The following is a 9,845-nucleotide window of genomic DNA, read 5'->3' as shown; positions in this document are numbered from 1 at the left end:
CGATCTACATGCATATTGCATGGTTTACACAACCGCTCACCACACTTGTGCTCAGATTTGCGACGCCTTAAATCAAACATTACGCCACAGTCGTTACAAACCTTGACTAACTCACATACACTCTTGCCACGTTTTGATACATCTTTATGATTGCTGAAACACTCATTCGATGAAAACAATCTATTGCAATCACTACATTCGCGTTTAATGTCAGAGGTAGATAATTCATGATACTTATCACAAAAAGTGCACTTGGATTCACATTTGTGATAAATACCAGAGTTATTATACCCCTGCAAACAATGTACGCAAAAACCTTCTGTTCCCAAAAGCTTACGAACGCTTCCAATTAATTGATAATGTGCATCTTCAAACAATAAATATATTTGCTTTCCACCCTTTACACCCGGATATAACACATGAAATTCCCGACTATTAAGCTTCCTTTCAAAGACAATAATTTGGTACTTGGATGTGAGGTGGTTTTGAATTTTCTTTACGTCTTCGAGAGTACATCCGTTTTGTGCGCTAGCTTCAATTCCTAATTTTATGCATAATTTTATTGCTTTCCTTAATAAGCGTTCAGGATTCTTTTTCAACTTGTACACTTGCTCATGTTTTTGATCAGCCCTTGCCATCCCAAGAATTACACTTTTTGGGAGACAATATACATCCTTCTCCATAGTAACCAATTTATCTTCTAAAAATTCACCCAATGGTGCATATTTTGCAATGGTTCGATTCCGTCTTTTACCTCTTCCCTTTCGGAGATGCACACTATGCACCTTAAAGGTGACGTCATCTCCAATTAGGAACTCCTCATTACTGTTGAGGGTGTTTTCTACTACGGAGAGGAGAGCCTCCGGGTTCAATTGCGATTTTTTGCGCCAAGGCAAATAGATAGGCTTATTTAACTTCGAGGCAGTGCTCTCGATAGTCATTCCTACAAAGGTGTTCTGATCAACATCCTTTAATGTATGGGCCAATACGAAATCAAACAGATCTCGTACATGTTTTTCCGGGTCATCGATTCCACTATTACCCATACACTTAATGGTTACTTCCTTTCCCTTAATTCCAAAGTACGCATAATTACGGAATGCACTCTTCACAACTTGAAACTTTGACACACCCGTACCATACATTGTCATAGGTGATTCATCAAAACTCGGGCCAGCCAAGTTCACAGGTTCACCTAATAGCTCGCCAGCGATTTCCGCAGATAAGCCGGTAGTTTTACCTGATGAAATCAACTGTTTGAGCTTTCCGCAAGCCTGATTTTTTATATCACCCACGCGAAAGAAGCCTGTACAATAAAGATCGGTAATATCAGCACCGGTTTCACACCCCGCCAAAATAAGTTGCTGAGCAATTCCATAGTGCTTAAATAATGCTTGCAACAGTCGATCATATTGCACACTACGTACACGCACCCCCATAGAATGATATTTTTCAACTACACGTTTCCATGTATAATATGTAGCATCTGGAGCGTCATATCCACAACGGTCCTGAATGGCCAACAGATCATTGAGTTCATGAAGATTTTGTATGCGCGCCATCTGTAACCACAATATTATATTCCTCTATAAGAATATATATAAAATACTATCTTCCAAAGTTACACCAATATATTTGTAAAATAATATTAGATTAACACTATATATTGATATTCAGTACACTGTACTCCAAAGATAAAGTTAATAATTCCTCTTGTAAATGATATTATCTCGTAACTTTTATAGTCTACCGACGATCCAGCTGAAAGTTTATCGGCAATTGCACTAATACTTCCCGATAACTATAATGATATAGCTCCCGTGACTTTTGCACTTTACCGTAGAAATTCTTCTAAGTTTATCGGCAAATCCTCCACTACTTTCCAGTAAATGTAATTTATAATCTAATGTAATAAAATTTTCTTCAAGTTAATTGATCCACGCAACGTACAACCAGAAACGTCTTCACTGTTTCGCTGATTCTTCAATATTGACTGCCTGCGCAATTCGACCTCTCTTATATACATGCAGACTATTACAAATTCCAAGAATTCCACACGAAGTTTCACGAAGATTGTCAAGGTGTTTGAAAATCAGCTTACTGATAATTCTTCTTGAAGTTTGGTAACTAGAATTTTATGATATGATCCGCAATGTGTTTACCGAAGATATACTTCAAAGTTTAACGGTAAATCCTTCACTACTTTCCGCCAAAACAATTTACAATATCCCGTAATAAACTGTTGATCACAACACGGAGACTGCAATCAGAGACGTCTTTACCGTACAAATTCTTCTGCTATACTGACCGCCGCGTAATTTTCCCGCCGTTATATAGACTTAGTTATTACAAATTCCAAGAATTCTACCCAATTCCAAGAATTCAACACGAAGTTTGCCGAAGATTGCCGAAGATTCCCGATATTTTCTAAAATAGCAATCCTATACTAACACTGCTTATTGATGATTAAATGTTTATCCACTCACAGTTTCCGATAACACTAAATGACAAAATCCTGTAATATTTATCTGTTTTGGAATTGCAGCACACAACGTACAAACAGGAACGTCTTCACCCTAGCAGTCCTTCTTCTAAAGTGAAGCCGCGCCAATTTCGCACGCTTTATATAGGCGTAAAACGTAATCTCGCACCCAGGTGCATTCAGTTTGTAATCTCGTACCCAGACCCATTAGAATTGTGTGTTTATCACATGTTGAATTAATAATTATTATAATTTGTAAGTTAAACGGTAATCAAATATTAATTTCACAAAATAAAAGTTTTTTTTTCAAGCGTATAACTAACAACAAAAGTATAACAGAAACGAAGAAAAATATCATCAAATTATTAAACAGTTCACACTCAAAGAGTGTTTTGAATTTTCAAAGCAAGCGAGAGAATGAAAGAAAATAAAGAGCATAGAAAAGAATTAGTAGCAAACACAAACAGAAGAAAGAAAGAAAAATAAAATCAGGTTAGTTATCTAGTTAGTTACAATATAAAAGAAAATACAAATAGTAGCAAACAGAAACAGAAGAAGGAAAATAAAATCAGGTTAGTTATCTAGTTAGTTACAATATAAAAAGAAAATGAAAATAGTAGCAAACAGAAACAGAAGAAAGAAAGAAAAAAAATCAGGTTAGTTATCTAGTTAGTTACAATATAAAAAGAAAATGGAAATAGTAGCAAACACAAACAAAAGAAGAAAGAAAGAAAATAGAATTAGGTTAGTTATCTAGTTAGTTACAATATAAAAGAAAATGGAAATAGTAGCAAACACAAACAAAAGAAGAAAGAAAGAAAATAGAATTAGGTTAGTTATCTAGTTAGTTACAATATAAAAGAAAATGGAAATAGTAGCAAACACAAACAAAAGAAGAAAGAAAGAAAATAGAATTAGGTTAGTTATCTAGTTAGTTAAAATATAAAGAGCATGAAAAAAGAATTAGTATGAAATAAAATCAGATTAGTTATCTAGTTAGTTAAAATATCAATAGCATAGAAACGATTTAGTAGCAATCAGAAACAACAGAAGAAAAGAACGAAAAATAAAAGAAAAGAAAATAGAACCAAGATCGTCAATTATTACAAATCACTTAAAGAAAATAACAAAAAAAGTATAACAAAAAGAATTAATAGGAATAGTATAGAAAAAATAGCAGAGATTAAATGAACTTAAAACCAAAATAAAAAGCTTAGAAAAATATAATTCCTTTAAAAGAAATTATTTGTCAGTTCACACTCAAAGAGTGTTCTGAATTTGCAAAGCAAGTGAAATATTTATTGTTTCACGCTGTATAATTTTATTGGATCCCAAAATTTTAACAAGTTTGTGTAACAAACGATAGAACACATAAACAGTTTTCTGAAAGAATTTTTAATATATTCACCATCATAGATTGTTCCGAGTTTCCATAGGAATCGTACCAATTAAAATTGTAAAAAGTAACATGAAATGTATAAGCAAACAAAAGTAACACACACACTAAATATTTTTAGGATAATGTAGTTTTTATGATACAATTTTAAACTTTGTTTTAATATATTTTGTAATGTATGATTTATTTATTACTAAAAATTAATCACTTGTAATGTTAGTCTTCATTAAGTAACTGTTAATGATATTTTTATCTTCTACTTTGATAGCCGATTATATTCTAACTGATAAAATTAAGAATGTCTTGTAGTATTAAACTTTACAAATTTCTAATTTACTTGTAGCGATACTTTGAAATTGTTATACGTATAAAGAATGTATTTACATTTACTAAATTAAAAAATACAAGTTCAAAAAAACGAAGATGCAATTTTAAAACAAAAATGTAAAACAAAATTAAAAATGCAGAAATGTAAACTATTAATGTGAGTTGATAAAATAAAAATCTAATTTTCAAAATTAAAAAATACAATTCACGAAAATGAAAATGCAAATTTTGAAAATTAAAAATAAAAGTTAAAAGCGAAAATGCATTTTTAAAACCAAAATGCATAATGGAAACTTAAAAATTAAATTTGCGAAATTAAAAGTGTAACTTTGAAAAATAAAAATGTTTTGAAAAAATTTTTCTGCACACGTTCATCAAACTATGTTAATTGTAAAATTCAATTCTTCATAATTATGTTATTTTGTGTACTTAAACCTTTTATATATTCTTTATATTTGTTTTTTCATTAGGTTAAAATCTTGATGTTTCTTATTAATTCATCTATGTAAGAAAATATTTTCTGTTTATTAACAACTTTTAAAGTTTGACAAAAAATATGTATGAACACTTACCGCCGCTGGGCAAACAGGAAAAACCTTATCTAAATGTTCTTAGATGGTGTTACCCGAGTGTGGTAAATTCACAGTTGATGAAACACGTGAATGCTGTAATAATAAAGAAAGACAATATTACTTTACATGAAATTATATTTCAGAATATAAATTTTGAAAATCTGTATTACTAAACTATGGAAGATAATTTATATGTAATGAAAGTATTTGAAAACATTAATTGCATGCTGTCAAATTTTTGGTGTTTTTAAAAGTGACGCGTAACGAAAATATATGTTGTTACAAGTAATTGTATATTTAAAATAATTTGCATTAATGACAGTATTTGAAAACATTAATTGCATGCTGTCAAATTTTTGGTATGTTTTTTTAAAAGTGACGCGTAACGAAAATATATGTTGTTACAAGTAATTGTATATTTAAAATAAATTTGCATGTAATTAAGTATATGATGCGAACATTTAACTATGCTGCATTCTACAATTTTTAAGGAATGCATGTCGAAAAATATTTAAGCATGACAAAAGTTGAAATCAGAAAAAATCAAACTGCTGTTAACAACTGCATGCTGAAAGTTATTGATGACAAAATTTCAAAGCAGAAATAAAAATTTAAACTGATGTTAACAACTGCATGCTGAAAGTTAAACATAAAAGGCTTCAAATTTAAAAAATGCATGATCTTAAAAATAACTGACGCTAATAAAAATAATTTGAAAGTAATCTGCATGCTACAAACTTTGTTACAAAAATAATTCATGTGAAAAAATTTCTTAAGCACAAACTATTAAGTAAGTCGTCAATGATACTTACTTTACTTCTGTGAACTTTGATACTTTGGAATTCTGAATTCCGTTACAACTTCTACTTGGCAGTTGTTTTCAATCTCCAATTTGTTGCCCTGAAACAAAAGAAACATTACTAAGTAACACTTGTAATTTATTTTCCTAATATGTTTATGAATTATTTCTTATTTTTATTCTCTCATTTTCATTAAAGGAAATTCGTTTTATTTTTCTTGCGTGTTGTTTCAAATAACACATACTCCGTAGAGCAGCTATGCTGTGAATATTCAAATGTTTAATCAAAGTAACTTAAACTAACCTTTCTTTCTTTCTATTTCTACTTGGTCTTTCAATGTTTTTTCTTAGATGTTTGATTATTTCTATTTGGTCTTTCAATGTTCTTTCTTAGATGTTTGATTATCTCTATTTGGTCTTTCAATGTTCTTTTCTTATTTTTATTATTTCGTTTCCCTTGGAAACTCGACTTTTTTATTCTATCGTTTCTTATTTTATTATTTCGTATTATTTTCAATAATACTCTTGCAGCAACATGATCGCGATTATTTATTCGTTCGTTCTCTGTGAAAACTCCTTATTTTTATTGGATCGTATCTTTTATTCTCTCGTCTGTTACACAAACTCGTTTTTTAAAATTTTAAAGAGCAAATTTCATTTGAGAACTTGTAAATAATTCGCTTTCATAGGAATTTTAGATAGTTCGTTTTACTACGTAAACTCTATTTATTTATTTATTTATTTATTTATTTATTTATTTATTGGGTCGTATCTTTTATTCTCTCGTATTATTAACAGATTCGTTTTCTACGAAAACTCATAAAGAGAAACTTGTTTCGAAAATACTAATTATTTATTCTCTCGTCTGTTACACAAACTCGTTTTTTAAAATTTTAAAGAGCAAATTTCATTTGAGAACTTGTAAATAAATCGCTTCCATAGGAAGCTCAGATGATAAGAAACATACCTTTGGTAGCAGAAAGATATCCTGTTCCTGTGGTACTTCTGATGCTCAGTTATAATAGTTCCACAAAGGGTAACCTAAAATATAACATAACATGTGTTAGAAATATATTTTGTACTATATATATTTGATATCTTATATACTAGTATACAATATATTGTCATATGGATATTGTTGAAATATAGAATATGTTTAATGCATATATATAAGTTAGAGGCACTAAGATTATAATATCTAATTCATGACATGCAGTTATCTAAAGATATATTTCAGAAGTGACTATAGTTACATTTAGTTCTATATAAGAAGAGGTTAGAATAAAGTTGTTTATTTCATAATATTATATATCTGTGATACTTTCAAATAGGAGTATTACAGAACACGAAGCTAACAGAAAACAGTAGGGGAGGAGCCAAGCAATCGGAGTATATGTAAGTAGGCACAGGAGATGTCAATGAAATTTTATGTAAGTTCCGAGTGTTCTAATGAGAGACCTAAATGAAACCATTATAAAAATTTTACGAATACTTAATTAGAGTACAAAGAATACTAAGAGAAAGTTAGAAAAGAAGACATAAGAAGGAAACATAATTTATACACAGAAACAAAAGCATGCATAAAGACAGATGACAAAACCTAAGAAAGAAACTTGAGTTAGACACAAAAACAGAAAAAAAACAAGAAAAGTTACAATCACAGATAGAAACATAGGATAGCTGGACAAAGAAGATAGGCGGTAAGAAATAGCTTGGGTTAGATTAAAGAACAGAATAAAATAGCATTCATGCATGTTAAGAAATACCAGTAGTAAATTGGTTAGGGATTCAGCCAAGTAATAGTAGTAGTAGTAGTAGTAGTAGTAGTAGTAGTAGTAGTTAATATGTGATAAAGGTATCTAATAATAGGATTGATAACAGACATAGAATAGCAAATAAGGGGCAAAAAGCTTTTCAAATAGATTAAGACTAGTTCAGGATAAGAACATTCCAAGAAAAATCAAGTATGAGGTTCATTTGGCTAATTAACAAATAACAAAACTTAGAATCATTTACTGAATAGCATTTATAAGAAAAACAAGCAGAAAAAGGCACAAAGAATATATTGGGTAGCAAGCACAACTAAAAAGTAATAAGTTACATTAAGAAGAATGAAACGTACAATCAAGGACACTATTATCAAAACCTTAAATTAATTCAAAATAAATTATTCAGGTCATCTAGGTTAGATCATACCAAAAGCATCAAATACCAATCAAAGAATTCAACATGAGATCACTAAGGAAAACAAGCAAAAAAAATTACCAAGAACTACGAATGACGAGAGACTAATAATACCAAGCACAGAAATAAGTTAGAGCATCTTGAAAACCAATGTAAAGGCATACTACTAACAAAAAAGAGAATCAGGAAAAGTTAACTGAAAATACAGATAAAGATTACTTAGAAGACCAAGTGTCAAAATTAGGGTAGATTAAATTGTAGTAGCATAAGGTTCAATAAAGTTGTGAAACTCAACTTCTGTGAAACTCTTCATTCTATAGAAAGAAATACATACATAAAAGTGAAAACAAATAGCGGATACGTAAAGAGAGAAACATACAGATACTCAAAACAAGGAGAGAGACTCAAAACAATCAGAAAGGAAGACATACAAACTACAGATATATGTAAAGAGGGAGAGAGAGAAAAGAGGAAGAGAGAGATAGAGAGAGATACCCAAAACAAGCAGAAAGGAAGCCAACATACAAACTACAGATATATGTAAAGAGGGAGAGAGAGAGAGAGAGAGAAACTCAAAACAAGTAGAAAAGGAAGCCAAAATACAAACTACAGATACTCAAATCAGGGAGAGAGAGACTCAAAACAATCAGAAAGGAAGACATACAAACTACAGATATATGTAAAGAGGGAGAGAGAGAAAAGAGGCAGGAGAGAGATATACAGATACTCAAGCAGAAAGGAAGCCAACATACAAACTACAGATATATGTAAAGAGGGAAAAAAATGAAATGAAATCTTTAAGCTTTACGTCCCACGGTTATGCCGGTTAGGCTAAAGGAGACGGTGATGATGAGTAATGAATGAAATGGTGGAATAAAGAAAGTGGGAGGAAACGGGAGAACCCCGAGAAAACCCACGCACACGGTGTTTGTCCACCACAAAGTTCACTTGGCGGGGGCGGGGATCGAACCCGAAACCCCAAGCACCAGAGGTGAACGCTCTACCACTGAGCCACCGCGGCCCCCATATGTAAAGAGGGAGAAAGAGAAAAAAGGAAGAGAGGGAGAGAGATAGATACTCAAGCAAGCAGATACTCAAATACGTAGAATTACATAGAGAAAGTACAAACAGGCAAAGAGGGGGTAAATTTTGTTTAGGCATGCAAGCAAAGCTGTGCACTGAGACAACTACAGATACTCAAAAGAAGTAGAGCGATAGTCAATAGACATGCATACAGAGAGTAAAACAAGTAGAGAGGCAGGAGAGAGATATACAGATACTCAAACAATCAGATACACAGTAACAGAAAGTAAAAGCAAGCAGGAAGGAAGACATACAAACTACAGATATATGTAAAGAGGGAGAAAGAGAAAAAAGGAAGAGAGAGAGAGGAGATACTCAAAAACAATCAGAAAGGAAGCCAACATACAAACTACAGATATATGTAAAGAGGGAGAGAGAGAAAAGAGGGATAGAGAGAGATAGATACTCAAGCAATTAGATACACAGTAACAGAAAGTAAAAACAAGCAGAGAGGGAGAAATTTTGCTTAGGCATGCAAGCAAAGGGTGTGCATTACAAAGGAAGAAAGTAGGTCATTCGACGTATGTTAAGTCAATTACATTAGGAAAGCCTAAATCTTAGAAAATGTAAATTATTTTATATTTATTACCGTCAAGCAGTATTGGATACCAACCAATGACTAACAAATCAAAGTGGAAATTCGTTAAATTAAGTTTTCGTTCAGAGTTGGAAGTGAGAAAAATAAGTGTTGTATAGCAGCGTCAAGTGATGTTTCAGTTGAGGATCATTTACTATGAAAAGCAAACCGGGAATAATATAACTAAATTTAGTTCACGTTAGGAAATAAAATCAGGAACAATAGTAGATAACAGAAAATGAAGATTTATAGGCATGAAATCATATAAGGAAAATATTTATCATCATGTGCGACAATGAAGGAGAATTATATTACTCAACAAGTAAAGATAAGCTGATTAAGTTATGTTAAATTAGGAAAATAAGTTAAAAATCAGTTAAACGTACAGTACTAATTTAAACAAAAGGAAAAATAAACTATCTAAA

At 31.2% G+C, this 9,845-nt stretch overlaps 1 long non-coding RNA gene across 1 annotated transcript; it reads right to left on the bottom strand.

The window, feature by feature from the left end:
* Positions 1–4,776: 4,776 nt before the first annotated feature.
* Positions 4,777–6,619, bottom strand: LOC145683425 (uncharacterized). The gene is made up of 3 exons (XR_014131090.1): positions 6,544–6,619; positions 5,590–5,677; positions 4,777–4,870 (listed from the first exon to the last, which is right to left on the bottom strand). It is a non-coding gene; the product is annotated as an uncharacterized LOC145683425 (long non-coding RNA).
* Positions 6,620–9,845: the final 3,226 nt, after the last annotated feature.

The sequence above is a fragment of the Thermobia domestica genome, chromosome 4 (genome assembly GCF_964235325.1).
Source record: "Thermobia domestica chromosome 4, izTheDome1.hap1.1, whole genome shotgun sequence".
In the NCBI taxonomy this organism is placed as follows: Eukaryota; Metazoa; Arthropoda; class Insecta; order Zygentoma; family Lepismatidae; genus Thermobia; species Thermobia domestica.
Note: the sequence above shows the minus strand (reverse complement) of the source record. Positions and strands in the feature narration are given on the sequence as shown.